Genomic DNA, 18,195 nt, shown 5'->3' on the forward strand with positions numbered 1-18,195 from the left:
GCTACTGTTGTATACAACAAAAAGGCCCAGAGTTCCCTCTGAGCCTACCAAAGTGCTCCCTGTTATGTCTCCTAGCAACAAGTTAGACATATAGTCCTGTCAGTAAATTAAAATTATATGAAATGATATTTAAAGTCGTTAATCTATCATGAATCAGTCTTGTATTGCTCCATGAAAGGCAATGAACAAATAGGCCTTGTGTTTACTGGCCAATGCATTTCGGGCTCAAGGCTATCTTTTAAAACAACCACAAGGGCATTCCAACAAATACATTTAAAAAAGAATCTCACGATATTACAAAGGGATTACACCATATTGTACCATATTGTACCACCCATAGTGGTACAGAACAGATTATTAACATATAGACAAACAGAAAAAAAGGAAAACACATTACAAATTAGCACATTATGTAATTCATTTGGTCTGTGTTAATGTAATCTCTTCTAAATACCTCATTGGTGTACTTTAGCAATCCTGTGTTTGTTCTATTAGCTGAAAAACATTATTGAAAGGGAAATGTGTTACATGTGCGTATAATATCCCAACATTTACAGTATAGTAGAATGTATGCTGAAAAATACCTGAGTCTTCAAAGTCACCCAACACTGGTTACAGATTGAGTTGAACTTTAGAATGGAACTTTAGAATCAGTATCCAAGAGCCAGTTTAATCCGACAGGAGAAAATACACAACAAAAACAAATTGTCTAGCATTAGAATCAGGGTCTTCCTATGTTACACCATAGCCCAGTCTACCGTCTAACAAATATATAGAATCTTACAACGCACTCGTAGTAGTAAGGTGAAGTACCCTAGAACACGCTCCACTCTTACCTCTCGTTTCAATTTCAACTTTCATCTAATGCCGATGACGTAATGCCGCCCGCGTGCTACATGGAAAAATATGCGCAGGATGATGACAGCGAAGCAAGGAAAGTAACTACCATGTTGTCATCTAGTTATAACTTACCAATTTGTGGCCTGTTCAACTATACAAACTACTACAGAATTGTACAAGGATTGTGGTGTATGGATACTATTGGAACCCTCAGTGATAATAGACCATAATAGTGACACACACTGCACTCGTATGAATACTAAGTTAGCAATAACACATATATAAACGGTATAATCCTCCATAATTCCAAGAGTTATGTGGAAATTAAAAATGCTAATACTCATAATCCTACTCACCATTAGATACATATGGTGACTATTTTTAAACATAAGGAAACAATCTGTTACTTTGATGGTTCTCATTCAAACATACAGTCAAAACATGACCTACGGTCTGATGGTACAAAGATATGGTAATGCAGAGTACATAGGTGTGTGTGAAGATTAGGCATGCCATACTGTTTTCAGAGACCCCAAAACAAATAGTTTCTAGTTGCATAATTCATAATAGTGGAACCCCTTTACGAGCAACATGTTATATAAAACATGTGTAGTTAACTTCTTTGTTAATCCATTCAGGGGCAAGTGCATCCAGTCTTTCGACCGAATATGTTTCTGCCTGATCAAGTCTTTTTGCCACATCTTCATGTGGGTTCTTTTGTAATAATCACCTCCACAATCTGGAATCTTATCTACAAAATATTGTCTCTTTTCTAGCCAGTGTCTTGCCACTGCTGAGTTCACGTTCCTGGTCCTAATGTAGGACTGATGCTCATTCCATCTCTGTTTCCTAGGTTGCATATCACCAAATTCTGAAACCCACACACCCGGGAGCATGGCACCATCACACACACCAATGCACATCCCCCACTGGCATCTGTACAGCACCACTCCTACTTGCACACATACACTCCTTGTCCTGCACTGAATAAAAGAAATCAATATCACTAATACTTGTCTGTTGTGACTTGCAATGTGCAAAGGTATACCATGCTTGTGAATGGAGGGACGTGTGAGGGGTCAGAAATGTGAGGTGCACACCTTTTTGTGAAGGATTTTCAAAAGATTCAATTTTATTAACTAAAAAGGTTAGCTAACAGTCTCTATCCCTATCCTGGCGAGGACTTCCCTGCCTAAAATAAACTAAAGGAAACACTCTAGCAAAGGATATATGTCCCTCACACTTACACATATAGTAACTCAGCAAGGTAATGCATGGCAGTTCAAAGGCAACATAACATTCTAACTGTTAAATTCACAAGATGACAACAGTCTCTGCTTATAGTCTCCGTGAGTTAAATCCCCCTTCCCCAGATTCAAGTAGGATTCTGCTCCACAGTTCCAAAAAGAAACAAGAAAACTTGGTTTGCAACAAGGTTTCAACACAGTTCTTTGTGACTCCACTGTGACAACAGAAAATTTCAACACTCCAATGGTTCAACAAAATATTCTTCCTCTTCCTCTTGTAATAGTTAGATTCAAAGTTACCCTCTTCACATGAACAAAGATATTTCCTTAGTTCATCAGTAACATACATTGGCCCTCATTCCAAGCTGGGCGGTAAGGGATACCGGGCACCGGTACGGAGACCGGTGCCAGTAATCCCTTACCGCCCTACTACAAGTTCCCTTAGCAGGTCTCTGCTTTAACACCTGGTCTGACCTGGCGTTATAGACGGGGCCCGTTAAGGGACCAGGGCGCAAATAACGGGCTTGACATATGCAAGCCCGTTATTTGCACACTCCCGATTCCCATTGAGCCCTATGGGGGCTCAAATGGGAATGGGGAATGGCATTTTCAAAGGGGACTTACCGGTCCCGCAAAGGTCGGACTACACCGGTAAGTCCCCATTGAACCAGACCGGTGCAGGTACCCGTTATTGGTGGCAGTCATGGCGCAAATAGCGCCATGACTACCACCAACCTCGGAATGAGGCCCTTTGTCTTTGTCAGGATGCTTTTACCACAACTTATTATTTCTGAATGAATGTAAAACGTTTTATACGGTTTTTGCTTCAGCAATGAAAGTTTGTCAGAATAATTTGTTAACATCACTTCACAACATGTCATCACCTTCTTTTCTCTTCTGTCGCTGTTTCCGATTATACTTAGCTACTTAAAATGTGGACATATGTTCGAGGACGCTCTTATTGTGGGAGCCCTGCTCTGGCCATGGTCAGAGCATCACCCCTTCTCCCGTCTGTCATCCACTGCTTATGGTATTTCTCTACCCTGTGATGATACAGTGGCAGGGCCTTGTACATGTACTCTGTTGGTGTTTCTCCCCGCATGCTGGTACTGTCTGTCTTACTGACCCACTTAGCCCTGCTAACATGGCGCTCATGCTGTCGCTGCTTGTAACAAAAAAAGGAAAATCAACCCCCTCCCTTTTCTTTCCCCCCTCCACCACGCACACACTACTTCACACATCCATCCAATGCCACACCACTCCATGACACACACAGTTAATGCCCCTCCTAGAGCCTGTTCTTCGTCTAATAAACACAAATACATTGTAACAAAAAAAGGAAAATCAACCCCCACCCAATTCTGTCCCCCCTCCACCATGCCCCCACACACTACTTCACACATCCATTCAATGCCACACCACTCTACGACACACACAATGAATGCCCCTCCTAGAGCCTGTTCTTCATCTAATAAAACACAAATACAATAAACTAAAATAACAAGCTAAAATAACAGCACTTCTTGTTCCAGGCCAACTACTTATGAGACCACGCATTTATTTCCATATTCTTCCATTAAATAATATATTTTATGATGGTTCCACCCAGTGCTCCAGATAGTATTTTGAGGTGGGAGTATTTTACGCATGATTTTTGAAATTAGAGAGTAAATGCAATTTTAAGAGAGTAAAAATGAGTTTTCTCCTCTGCAAGAGAGTAAAACGTATCCAACATATACACCCAATGCATACGTAAAGTCAGACCCGTAGACAAAAAGAGTTGTAGATCAAAGTTGTCTGGCTTGCCTTTAACCATTTTATTACACTTGTGGAAAATATTCTGCCATAAAGTAACTTGTGAGTACATGCTACATACGCAGCTTCATTTTCAAAATTCTGGGCCTAGAAACTCTGTTAAGAACTATAGAATGAGACTAATGCATTTCCTGCAGATGGAGCGTGAGTAAGCAAGTGTTACAGAACTTGCTTACATAGTTTGAAAGAAGTGAAAGCAGTCAACAAAACAGTGCCAGGTTAGAGTTTAGGAACTATATAACTTCAAAATCAATTTCTATAACATGTTCTGTGTGTTGTTCTCATTGGAAAGATTACATGTGGTCTCCTTTCCTATAATTTAAAACAGACTTCCCAAATTCTGAAAATAACATGCAACGCTTCACAAATAAAAGTGTTACCCTTACGTAGAGCCAAGGTAATCTGTTGTGATCACCAAGTATTCCACACATTACTCACTAGCCAGAATCAACTTTTACTGGCTTACATGGTAGCTCGGAGCAAGGTAAACTGAACCACCCATTACACAATCACACACTAAAACATGAAAAAACAGCCTGATACACTTAAAAAGCAAGCTGATTATAGGTGTGTGTGATTGTCACCTAGAGAATGGAGGTAAACGGATCAGTCTACATTTCAAAAGACAATGTTATGTATTGTTGCAAACATCTGCATCCACTAACACTCCTGGCTACACAGTACATGACTGCCCTGTTTTGGGGTGAAGTTTAGTCTCTGGCAAATAAAGTCTCCACTTTCACTCCTCCAACCATGCTTAAGAGGATTGAATATGCAAAACTCCAGGCTTGCTGTGTCCTTGCTAATACACACACACCCATCAAATGTATATAATGCTTTTGAAAGCATCACGGCAGAAACAAAGTACCACGGGGAAGAAAACCTCCAAGAATTCAGTTAATTTTAGTTTTATTTTGTCTAGGTGTGTATGGCTGTGAAAGCCTGGCTGGACGTCTTTACTTCCTTGCATGCCATAGTTGTATTGCAGTATTTGGGTCAAAGTCCCTAAAGGATGGTCCTAACATGACGATTTTCATCAAAGTGTCTATGGTTTCACTTTTAAGGGAGCATCTGAATTTTGTTTTAATCCTGTTTTGTGTGCTAAATGCACATTCACATTCTACACTGGTTACACACAGACATAAAGCAATTTTGCATACTTTTGCAAAATTTGGCATCAAATCACCATCTAGACTAGCAACACGCCTGCAGATTTTTGTCATACTGCAACCCTTATAGCTCCCCTTAATCATACCATGCAACAGAGGCCATTCTTTTTTCTGTAAAGTTTGGCCATCTAATAAAGAAGCAATCTCATTTTCCTCAACATGCAGACCTTCGCTGTCATACTGAATTCTTACTTTTTTTGCTTGTCCATAAAATGTGGATATGGCATTGAGTGCTTCCCCGATTTCTGACTCACTATTGTCTAAAACTGTTGCTGGTTCTAACAAGTTCCCTAAATGAGTAAAAATGGCATTATCCTCATTTTGAAATCTCTTCCCAATGTTTTCTTTTAGATTTGTGACATACTGTTCTCTTAATAAGTTAAACTCTGCATCCGAAAGAGAACTATAAGATAGTATTACACCTTTTAGTGAGCTACATTTGCCCTCTGTGTCAGGCGACCCCAACGATAATCTCAAATAGCCGAAATTATCACCATCCTCTTTGAGTAAGGATTCAAGACTTATAAAAGTAGCATCTACCAATGGCTGAATTTCAGTAAAATAGTAAAGTCTGTTTCTGCAATTCTCGGCAAAGAATTCCCACAGCATTATGTACATCTAACATAAATGCAGTAATAACAGCTGACTTGTAGCTGCTAAAGTATTTGTGCAGTGAAGATGCAGTAGCGTTCCCATCAGCAGCAAGCTCCGATAGAGAAACTACAACCGAAGGGTAGCTTCTGTGGACTGCTTCAACCGCTTTTCTCATACTAAGCCACCTAACCGAGTGTGTCTCTTTCATTTTTAAAACAGGATCGTCCATTATTTCTTGCACCTTCTCAAGTTTTGTTGTTCTTATTGCAGAAGTATGAAATAGGGCATATAAAGAATTAAACCGGGGTGTAAATTTGTCGAGGACTGGCATTTTCTTCATAGAGTCTGTGCATGCTAGACTGAGTCTGTGTGCAAGACAATGTGTTTGAGTAAGGAATGGTGAGTATTTGGGCCGGAGTTGCACACCAACACCTGTCTTTGATCCCAACATAACTGCAGCGCCATCAGTTCCAAGAGATACAAGCTTTCCCATATCAAGACCAATACTCTTCATTTTTTCTGTCACCCGTGCTACAATTGTGCTTGCTTTACCGTCGTCAATGCTTAAATTACACAAAAACTTAGTAATTGGTGCTCCTGTACTATCAAGGTACCGGACACAAATAGTCAGTTTCTTTTGAACACCAAGATCCTGACTTTCGTCTATCATAATACCAAACACAGGTGATTGCTTTAGTTGCTCAAATAGTTGTTTTTCTATCACAGATGCAATGCTACTTTGTACATCCTTCACCGAATCCCAGCTTACATTTTTGTAATCTTTACTGTGTACAGTAGTAACTCCATTTTTAGCTTGAAGTTCAAGTAAACTATTTACTTTTTCGGATGGCAATTCTTCTTTTGCTGCATAAAATACTGTACTGAACAATCTTTTGTCATTCTCTTCTACAACAATGCTGACATCTTCCTCACTGTCACTACTACCTAGACATTCTGAATCGATGTTGGACATCACAAGGTATGCAATTTTCCGTTCAGCAGTTTGATGATCTTTGGAATCCTTGTGGCGCGATATGGTTGATAATTGAACATTGATGGCTCCTTCCTGTCCCCACACATTACGAACGTTTGCCTTAACACAAACTTTACGTAGAAGTCTCCTATTGCCTTGTTGATCCATTTTTGTTTCTAACCATGGATACCTAACTTGCCATTCAGCAAAAGTGCTATCTTTAACATTTTCTCCTGTATGTTTTTTTTTCTGCTGCTCAACTTTGTCAACTACGTTGCGAATAATGTCATGTAAAATTGCTCCACATAACAGTACAGGATCTTCCTGGGCTTTTTTTGTACTAGGCGCAAAGAAATCTAGCAGTGTTCTCTTTGTAGCCATTTTAGCGGTCCTCCCTCTGCGTTTCTTTTCTTGCTTCTGCCTAGAATTCTGCCACTGCCATGCACCTTGCTCCTACCTGGAAAACAGCATGAACAACTTGAACCACCCTTCCTGACATGACCTTTCATTCTATATTAGTTATGCAATTGAACATAAAGTTGTTCAAAAGTATCATAGCTTGAGCTTTTGAAACTATAGCGTACTATTCATAACATAATAAAGATCCCTCCTGGCAATGCTCTTAAAATGCCAAGCAGATAGTAAGAGTAGTGCCAAGTGTGTAGACCTTAATCTCTGCAATTAGCGTGATTCCTTTCCCATGTACTTGAAGTTCTAAGTACATGGGCTGGGATGGTTCTTCTGTGCCCGCCTCCCCACCTTTAGTTCAGCTCTTTGGAGTCCGAGTACTGGTTGGTCCAGCAGGGCCTCTGATACTCTGGTTTTGCTGCTTATTGACCATATACCAATGAAGACCAGAAACATTGGCATAAAGAGGTCTACGAGATGGCATTAATGTGCAGTGAACAGAATCTATGACTGTTCACAAAAGGCGACCGGGACCCACAAGACTGCATCAATTAATAAATGTAGGAAGCTACAGAAGCACACACAATTTAGCTAACTTGGGGGAAAGGAAGACACCAACTCACTCCCGGAAATAGTAATCCAGTGAAGAACAGACTACTTGGGTAAATTGTGCATACTTCACCCCAAGCTTGGTAAAGTCTTTATGCATCTCTCTGCATTGTTACTTTACATTTAAACAGCGCCCCTCCACATCCATCCCTATATAATCCCCATATGTGCCTGGTCGTCTAGTAGCAACAGCGCAGGGCTCCTCTACCTTCCAGGTTCCGTTTGTGAGTGTGCTTTCTGTTCTGCCTTCTTCTTGGTTATGAAATGCCTTCAACACACTTTACCACCATTTTAGCTAGTACTTCATGCCAGATTCCTCCTACTTCTATGCACTTTAATCATACCTGCCCGGTCAAAGTAATCCCCCCCCCAACCCATGGTCGGGAACAGGGGAGTGGGGGCCTCAGAGTGGTACACAAAGGCCTAAAAAAGGGGAGAGGGCCGCAGGGGAATGAGATGATCAACTCGGTCCAAGTGAATGAGAAGAGGGGTGGGGGGAATGATGCAGCAGGAGCTAGAAAGGAGAAGAAATGCCAGGAAATCAGGATAGGGCCCCAAGGGATGGTTGTGGGGCCCGGCCATTAAACCTCCAGGGCTCATGTCAAAGCAAAATGGGTTGGCCGGAGTCGTCAAAGTGCGCAATGCAAGCCGGAAGGGAGAGACAGGGCTGGCCGGGGCAACTTCAGAAAATAGACTGGGCACACTTGGAGGCTCTGCCCCCGTCTACCCCCCTCCCCTACTGTCTGGAGACCAACTATCAAAGTATATTTTAAAGTGCAATATGCAGAGAGGTGATGAAGTCTTTCGTGAAAGTAGCAGCTTTAAAGTTTTACTGTGTTTGTTCAAGTACATTTTTCTGAGCAAACACTGTAAAACTTTAACACTGCCAGTTTCGGGGAAAGGCTTCCCTCACCTCTCTGCCTAACAAAATGCAAGTGCACACATCCAGGGGTGCACATAGGCTAAATTTTAGACAGGGGTAACCCTTCAAAAGTTGGGAGAAGCAATAACTTCGGAGATGGTGGAGGGGTGGCAAACTTACTTGTGAAGGGGCATTTAACTTGATTACTTGTAATAAGACTATACGAGTGCAGCTTCAATGTTACAATCAGTTAACTCTCCTTTAAGTCTGAAACACCCACTTCTTGCAGATCCTGAAGGTCCTAGAATGTGTCAAAATGGCAGATAGTGTGCAATGAAAGACTCAATATCATAGCATAACAGGACATTGCAGAGTGTGGGGCAGTACTCTGGACGGCCCAAGCAACTTCCGTGGCTGGGAGCAACAGGGGAGAAAATGGAATGTTGGTTCTACCAGTCTGCTATACTAGAATCTCTGCTGCACGGACTGGCTGTGAGACCGTTTGTCTGTCAAATCCAGTGTTACGAGACTGGAAGAGGGCCAGTGCAGCAATAATGCATTTCTATGCGGCAGTATTGGAGCTACTAGCATAGGAGCACCAGCGTACACCAATGTGGCCCTACTACACTTATTAAAACTGTCCTATTGTAAGGGTGTACCGTGTATGTGTAATCATTCATAAGCACTCCAATTTTTGCAGTTGAAATTAGGGTGAGATTACAATATTTGCCCAGGATCACACATTTACGCTAAACAGCGAAGCAGGGATTTTAACCCACACTTTGAATTTGGGCATGGCCACTTTCTTCCACGCTTTACTTAGAACAAATATTTAAGTTTTGGGTGTCAAGACCTACACACAACGAAATCGTGCTCTAGCTGCTAACTCGAGTGATAATAATAGCGCAAGTTCAGTTCAACGTTATTAGCAGTCGCCATGCTCGACCTGCTCCTTTACTTAGAAACAAGTGACCTTTAAAATAAAATATGTGACAAAGAGTGCATTTGAAATGCAAGTCATGACATTAAACAGCTCACATCATGATATCACTTGAGTGTGCCAATGGCGCTATATAATGTAGGCAAAAACAAAGAGGTGATGGCTGGAAGGCTTAGAATTGATATTAAACCACTGGCATTGCTCTGGGCAACCCTCCTGACCATCGTTTTTCACCTGCCAAGTCATTATAGAACGGGGAAAAACCATATGCAATTCAGGCATGGCCCCATCCCCAAAAGGGCAGTGCAGCCCGAACTGCTAGGTCACATCACTTCTGCACAGCAACCTGGGCTCCACATCTGGGTATACCGGTCCCAAACAAGGAAAGGTACACAAGGGAGACATGGGGCATGTGTGGGGGTGGGGGGTACAGGACAGACATGGGGCATGAGCGGGGGGTGGGGGGAACAGGGCAGACACGGGGCATGAGCGGGGGTGGGGGGAACAGGGGAGAGACACAGGGCATGAGCGGGGGGGTGGAGGGGAAGAAGGGAGACACAGGGCATGAGCGGGGGGTGGGGGGAACAGGGGAGAGACACAGGGCATGAGCGGGGGTGGGGGAGAAAGAAGGGAGACACTGGGCATGAGCGGGGGTAGGGGGGAAGAAGGGAGACACGGGGCATGAGCGGGGGGTGGGGGTAAGAAGGGAGAGACACGGAGCATGAGCGGGGGGTGGGGGATAAAGAAGGGAGACACGGGGCATGAGCGGGGGTGGGGGGGTAGAAGGGAGACACGGGGCATGAGCGGGGGGTGGGGAAGAGAAGAGAGACACGGGGCATGAGCGGGGGTGGGGGGAAAGAAGGGAGACACGAGGCATGAGCGGGGGGAAGAAGGGAGACACGGGGCATGAGTGGGGGGTGGTGGGGATAGAAGGGAAACACGGGGCATGAGCGGGGTGGGGGGAAAGAAGGGAGACACGAGGCATGAGCGGGGGTGGGGGCGTAGAAGGGAGACACGGGGCATGAGCGGGGGGTGGGAGATAAGAAGGGAGACACTGGGCATGAGCGGGGGATGGGGGGAAGAAGGGAGACCCGGGGCATGAGCGGGGGGTGGATGGGAAAGAAAGGAGACCCGGGGCATGAGCGGGGGGTGGATGGGAAAGAAGGGAGACACTGGGCATTAGCGGGGGGTGGGGGGGAAAGAAGGGAGATACGGGGCATGAGGGGTAAGAAGGGAGACACGGGGCAGGAGCGGGGGTTGGGGGGAAGAAGGGAGACACGGGCCATGAGCGGGGGGTGGGGGGTAAGAAGGGAGACACGGGCCATGAGCGGTGGGTAGGGGGGAAAGAAGGGAGACACGGGGCATGAGCGGGGGGTGGGGGATAAAGAAGGGAGACACGGGGCATGAGCAGGGGGTGGGGGGTAAGAAGGGAGACACGGCCATGAGCGGGGGGTGGGGGGAAAGAAGGGAGACACGGGGCATGAGCGGGGGTGGGGGGGTAAGAAGGGAGACACGGGCCATGAGCGGGGGTGGGGGGAAAAGGAGGGAGACACGGGGCATGAGCGGGGGTGTGGGGGAAAGAAGGGAGACACGGGGCATGAGCGGGGGGTGGGGGGGTAAGAAGGGAGACACGGGCCATGAGCGGGGGGTGGGGGGAAAAGGAGGGAGACACGGGCCATGAGCGGGGGGTGGAGGGAAAGAATGGAGACACGGGGCATGAGCGGGTGGTGGGGGGGTAAGAAGGGAGACAGGGGCCATCAGCGGGGGGTGAGGGGGAAAAGGAGGGAGACAGACACGGAGCATGATTTACAACTGTTGTAAATTGCGTTTTTTTCTCTCTCTGTCAGCCCGGACCATGCAAGATTATATCAGATAGAGGTCCGGGCTGTCAGAGAAAAATAAAACGCATTTTAAAACAGTTTAAAACAGACAGTTGCTTGATCATCCGACCCGACTTCGGAAAGATCAAGCGCTTTTAAATTGCATTTTTATTTTCTCACCGACAGCCCGGACCATGTGAGATTATATCAGATAGAGGTCTGGGCTGTCAGAGAGAAAATAAAAATGCAATTGAAAAGCGCTGCCAGCAGCAGAAACACAGATATGATACAGAAACAAACACCTAACCTCCAAACGGTGCTGAAAGTGCTACAAAACACCTCAAACACCCTCCACGTGTGGCCCTGCTACTTGTACATTTCCCCTCACAGCCTACAAAAACGCACAAGGGAATAAGAATTAAACTGGGCCTTTTAAAGACAGTTTAACTTCCTTTAACATTCAGGATGCTTACCTGGCTGATGTCACCGCGTTTGCAGCCTCCACACTCAGCTCACTCTGCATATAAAAAAATGCAGCAGGACACGTGTGTTTCTGGAAAGGTGTTCCAGGAGCGGGTTGTTTGAGTCCTGGATTAGGATACATTCTTCTGAGAGAGACTGTCAAGGGAAATGACTGCCTGCCTCATGGCAGGAGCTTGCGTACTAAAGTGCCATCTAGTGGCAGAAAGTATTTTTTTTTATTAATAAATACAGCGTACATGGTATGCAGTAGAAAAATAAAGAATCCGTATTTCCTTTCATTATGTGCGTAAAATGGGACGTTACGCACCATAACTGTAGGGCTGGTTCCACCTTCCCTCTCCTTCTGATGAGGGGCTGCCTGCCTTACCTTTGCCTTACGTTATAATCCCTTACTTTATGATGCTATACCAAAATAATCTCTTTGCAATACAAACACCAATAAGAAATAACACAACACCTCACATCAACAACCTCGCTCACATGTTCACACCTTTCACACTTCCTGCTGTCCCCTACTTGTTATCGCTTACAGGAGTCTACTCAGATGTGCATGCTCAACCAAATCTCCTCCATCACGGGTTTCCAACATCGGCCTGCACTCTCCTCAGAGCTGCAACCTGCTTCAAAGAGAAGAGAGGACTTCTATTAAAAGAAAATGGCTCTTGCTAAACCATTCGGAACACGTGTTTTTTCAGGACCGTTCGCTGTAGGTGGGCGCAGATCCTTCTGGAGAAGCAGCCAGGAACCCTCTGCAAATCCAGGGGGTGCTGGGATCACAGCGGTGTCACCAATTGAAGACAGCCCTCTGGTCACCTAGGGGTGGGCTGTGTCAGCCTTTGGCCAGTGTGAGATAACATGCACACCAGGCGCTGGTCTATGATTGCGGCCTTGTAGGACACATTCCTTTTGGGGAGAAAAACATCTTTGTAACACTGTTAGAACAATGAATGGGCTTTATGGCGGTTGGGGGTGTGGGTTGTCCTCATGCATGGCTGGAAGATTCCCCGGTCTCGCAATGAAGGCTTATAGTATGAAATGATGCATTTGCCGTGCAGGCCTTGTCTCCTAACTATGGGCCTCACTACACGTTTGCCGGTCCAGTGACTACGGTACTGGTAAGCTTGCCGGTACTGTAGTTATCGGACCAACAAACTACCTGGTGGGAGAAATAGCACCCGCGAGCAGAGCATCTCAGATGCACCGCCACCTGGTGGCGGTGTATCTGACGTCCCCATTTCCATTGAGCTCTATAGGGCTGAAATGGGAATGGGGGACATTACATTCTGGTGCCCGCGAATGGGCAATTACCGGGTCCGTCTGGGCCTTAATGACCCGGTAATTGCCCATTCGTGGGTGCCGGTAAAAATTGCAAGTTTGACGGCAGCCTGCCGGTTTTACCGGCAAGGCTACTGCCAAACTTGTAATGAGGCCCTATGATTACTAACATCTATGCAAAATGGCAGTCTTGCTCATGCGCTCTGCTACACTATGTGGGTTGATTATATTGGAGTGGAGTTCTACTTCCATCCCCACTCCCCCTGATCCATCATAGTGCTTCAAATGCAGCTCACCTTACTTTAAAGAGCTTAGGGGAGTGGGACGGGGTCACCACCTTTGTAACACAGGCACTATAACTGATTGATTGAAGCATTAGAAGCATCCCAAGGATGCTTAGTGACCATGTACTCTGACTACATGTATGTGACTACCACCAAACATTCAGGGCTGTCCATATAGAAAAGAGGGGATTTCAGATGGCACGACTGTGCAGCATGCAGGCTTTTTTGAGAGATGAATTTACGATTTGTCCCACACAACACCAGTGACAGTGGTTGAATGCACTACCCACACCCACAATACAGACCCTGTTTCATTTGGCAATGATGCAGCAGATAAGGGTGCCAAAGAAGCATTGTAGTTGTGGAAACCAGATGTCACTGCATATTGTGAGGTGGAAAATCAATATTTGCAGCTACCAATACCATACACAGCAGTACAGTTCAAGCAAATAATTGAGCTACAATGTAAGGTGCTCCAGGAAGAGAAAGGCCTTTGGGTTAAAAGGGGTGCTCACGGTCACCAACTGATTTGATATGGAGACATAACATTACAGGTAAAGTAGTAATACCACAGGAATTGTTGGAAGATTGCTGGAAGCGTAATGAGCCGGCATGGAGGTGATCTGCCTATTAATAAGTATGGATATCGAGCCAACATCAACTTGCATGGCATCCAAACGTGGACGAGACAGTATGTGCCGTACCCACACATTTCCACATGGATGGGTTATGCGCATGGGATTCCTGGAGTGGGTGGGATGGGGGTAGGAGGGTGTCGGGTACCTTGCATTTTGGTATGTTTGTTATGTATATGCAGTGGGGGTGAGTGCATATGTTGTGGGGGTGGTTCGCCTGTGGTGCATATGGTTGGCTTATGCTGTGCATATGGTAGGCATGTAGTTTGTGCTTGGTCCGTATTCTATTTGGTCAAAAATCTTTGTTGTAATTGTGCATGCGTCACATATAGATACATTTTCAATCGTTAATATCTCAAAATTGGAGTGGTGATTTTCAAATTTTATTTTCAGTACACCAATTCCAGATAAAATTTAGACGCGAGCAAAGAATTTGGAAAATCGAAACAGCCAATTTTGAGATATTTTGGCTGAAATCCCCCCCCCCCCATGTTAAAAGCTGTAAAAAATGTTAACATTTATGAAGCACGTCGGAAAGTAATTGGGAAAAGTCCTTTTCTGAAATGCCATAGAGCCTTCAGCTTAACCTTTAACTATTCCTTGCGCTAGCGCAAAGGCATTGTGTGTATATATATATATATATATATATATATATATATATATATATATATATATATGAAAACAAAGAAGACTGTATCCCAGTCTGAAGCGTAGCGGTATTCCGGCATTTGTAGTATGGAAAAATATGATTAATCCTTATCAAACTACATATGAGGCATTTCTGCTGTGCGAATAGATGGTCCTTTATTCTTTTAAGGTTTTGGACATGGAAGGCAGCAGCAAGGTTACACACAAAAAAAGAATGACGCGTTTCACCCTTACACGGGCTTCGTCTGGTATGAGTAATAGAGAGGGGACTGCATTTTTGTAGATAAATCCCTTGTTTGGAAGTCCATCTTTACTGTTTAGGACACACATTGCTAGTGCAATGTTAGGCTACTCCCAGTTAAAAACGTGCAGCCATATTGTAATGTGCAGGGAATCCATCTACTACTTTGACCATGTGTTTACAATCCAAACAATTCAATAGTTACCTTTTACATATGCAGTGAATCACATAGTTAATGCCACAAATCAAGTAATGATATTGCACCAGGAGATTAAGAGATTAAAACACTTTTTGCAAGATATATGTAGAAAAAAGATGATTATGCAACATGAATGAAACATTGTTCATGTACTAATTTCCATATTTGAAAAACATTAATTTATGATTTATGGATAACAGCACCATTCTCCTTTGTGTGAAATTTCGGGGCATGTGTAACTCTATACATATCGGCACGAACATGTTTGAATTGGCAATTACTGGAATCAAATTTCAAAGTATCAACTTGTTTTCAAGATGTATGCATGGCATTGTATTTTAATTTCATAGCTCATAGTTTTGTAACCTTATTTTAAACACTCTATATAAAGTGCAAAGTGCTAAGTTATCCCAAGTGGGTAAACCTGGATGGTAACGTATTGTATGCATAATTATATAGATGCCTAAATTAATAATAAACTGCAAGGTACTTCTCAATGGGGACTCTTTCAATTCAATGATTATTGAATCTATTTATAAATAATAAATTCATTTCCAATATCGGCAAATAGCAATATATATGAAACTCATATATTTTAGTTTTAAACCGGAGGATCTATATAAAGTGCAAAATGCAACGTTTTCCAGAGTGGGTTAAACTAAAAAAAGTGCTCTGTGCCTCGATAATTACACATAAGATTGATGATAAAATCCTTCCCAGTGGGTTAAATTGTCAGTACTTTATCAACTAATGAATATTAAATGAATATCAGGGGATCTTAAGGACTGTATGTAACCCTTGCGGGCGCCTCTATATACCAGCTGACTGACATCTTCCTGGCAGTTAACCCCTGCGGGCCACTGGGAATTGAAAATACTGCATTTTTAGTAATATATAGCACTAGATAAGTTATTTGCCTTATGGTATTAAAAGGTTGCCCTATGCTTTTAAAAAAATATACATACTGTGATGGAGATCTTTTGAGTGCCAGGTTTGAAATTGCTACATGTTTAAAATGCATAGTGCTTTTTAAATTAGTCACAGCTTAAATTAAAAATACATAAAATCCATTCACAATACTAAGTGCTTGTATAAACCTTGTGATTGGTACATTGTGGCACATTGTCACCTAGCATATGTAACACGGTTTGTCTACTAATACACATTGTCCTTTCAAGTTGAAAACTTACAAGTGATAAAAAATAAGTTCAAAAGAAATGGTGCAAACAGAATGCAGAATTACATGTGTTATGAAGAATATATATGTACATATGAAACCTTAACAGACTCTAAAAAATGAAAAAACCCACTATCAAAAGTAGAAAAGATTTACAAAAAAGAGGTTGATAGGATATACAAAAAAGAAGAAGAAAGAGATATGCATGGAAAGGAAAAATGAAGAAAGGAAATATAAAGAAAAAATAAAGAAAAAATGGACATAAAAGATGAAAAGTGAAAAAGATGGAAAAGATGAAAGAAGATCTTTTCAGAATCTCACATTATCACACATACTTATTTCTTAATACTTGCTTCCAGGTTGCTCAACCTTTGCTCAAATCATATTTTGGGAGCATATTTTAACAATTATGCAGATATTATAGTTTCAGTTTCCCAAAAATACATATAATTCTTCATCACGATTATGACCACCAGGGAACTTTGTATTAAAATCTACTATATATCTTGATTCTTCTTGTCTAAGTTTTTGTAGTCTGTCCCCACCTCTTGGATTTATTCCCACAGAATCAATGATAAAATATTTAAATTATCCAATGTCACTTTGATGAATATCCTCAAAATCTTTTGCAAGGGGATAGGACATGTTGTGATTTTTAATTGCATGAAAATGCTGTAAAATTGGTAACCTGGCTTCCAATTTCGTGCTGCCGATATACCACAGATTACATGCACATGTGATTACACAGATAGCAAATTGTGTGAAACACCTGAGCTCTTGTTTAATCACAACTTCCTTTTTGGTTCGTGAAGAAGAAATGTCTTGGTGTTAATCCCATAGCGACATGCTTTGCACTTAGCACATGTGAAAAAACCGGACGGGCTTTTAGTTAGCCAGTTGCTGGTAATATGTGTTTTGGGCGACCGAAACATACTGGGTGACAATTTTGTCTGTATTGGCGGAGGCTTTCCGTAGGTTATTGTAGCGTGAGATGATAAATGTGAACTAATATCATGATCTCGTCTGAGCAAGTGCCAATACTTGTTCAAAATCTGTTTGGTTTCCTTGGCTCCAGAGTCAAAGGTAGTAATGAATTTGATTGTCTGATCTTCATTTTCTTTCTCCTGTGTCTGTTCTTTGTGAGAGATTTCTTTGGCCAGAATCATTTCCCGAGTTTTGATGCAGCTACGATCATATGCTTTGCTTATGATTCCCTTATTGTATCCTCTTTTTAAAAATCTAGCTGCAGTCTTTTTGTCGTTAGTCTCCCAGATTTCATTTTCACTACAGTTCCTTTTGATCCGTAGAAACTCGCCGTAGGGAATGCTGTTTTTAAGGCATTGAGGATGAGTACTAGTTGCATGTAAAAGGGTATTCGTAATTGCATCCTTTCTATGTAGTTCTGTAGTTATAGTGCTCCCAATTACTTTCACCTTAATGTCTAAATAGTCTATTTCTGATTGGTGATGTTGTTCTGTGAATTTCAAATTCTGTTGATTTTGATTTAGACTATGAAAGAAACTCATCCAGTCATTTACTGTTCCGTTACAGATAATGAATAGGTCATCTATATACCTTTGCTACATGATTATCTTGTCTGTGTACCTCTTCTGGTTGTCTTCGGAGAATTACGCTTCCTCCCACACACCCATGTATAAGTTAGCAAATGTGGGGGCTACAGCTGTGCCCATTGCTGTTCCACAAATTTGGTTGTAGTGTACTTGGTTGAACATAAATGAGTTGTGGGTCAAAATAAAAGACACCATATCCAAAAGCATTCACAAGTGTTCTTGATAGCTGAGAGATCTCATAGTAAACATTTTTTTTACGGGATCTATACCTTTTGAGTGTGAAATACAGGTATATAAAGAGACGACATCTAGTGTAACTAAGAGAAATTCTTGTTGCCAGGGAATACGTGCAATCTGATTCAAAAAGGCTGTTGTGTCTTTGGTGTATGAAGGCAGAATTTCAAC

Source organism: Ambystoma mexicanum, chromosome 5q, assembly GCF_040938575.1.
Source record: "Ambystoma mexicanum isolate Mex_15411 chromosome 5q, UKY_AmexF1_1, whole genome shotgun sequence".
Lineage (NCBI taxonomy): Eukaryota > Metazoa > Chordata > Amphibia > Caudata > Ambystomatidae > Ambystoma > Ambystoma mexicanum.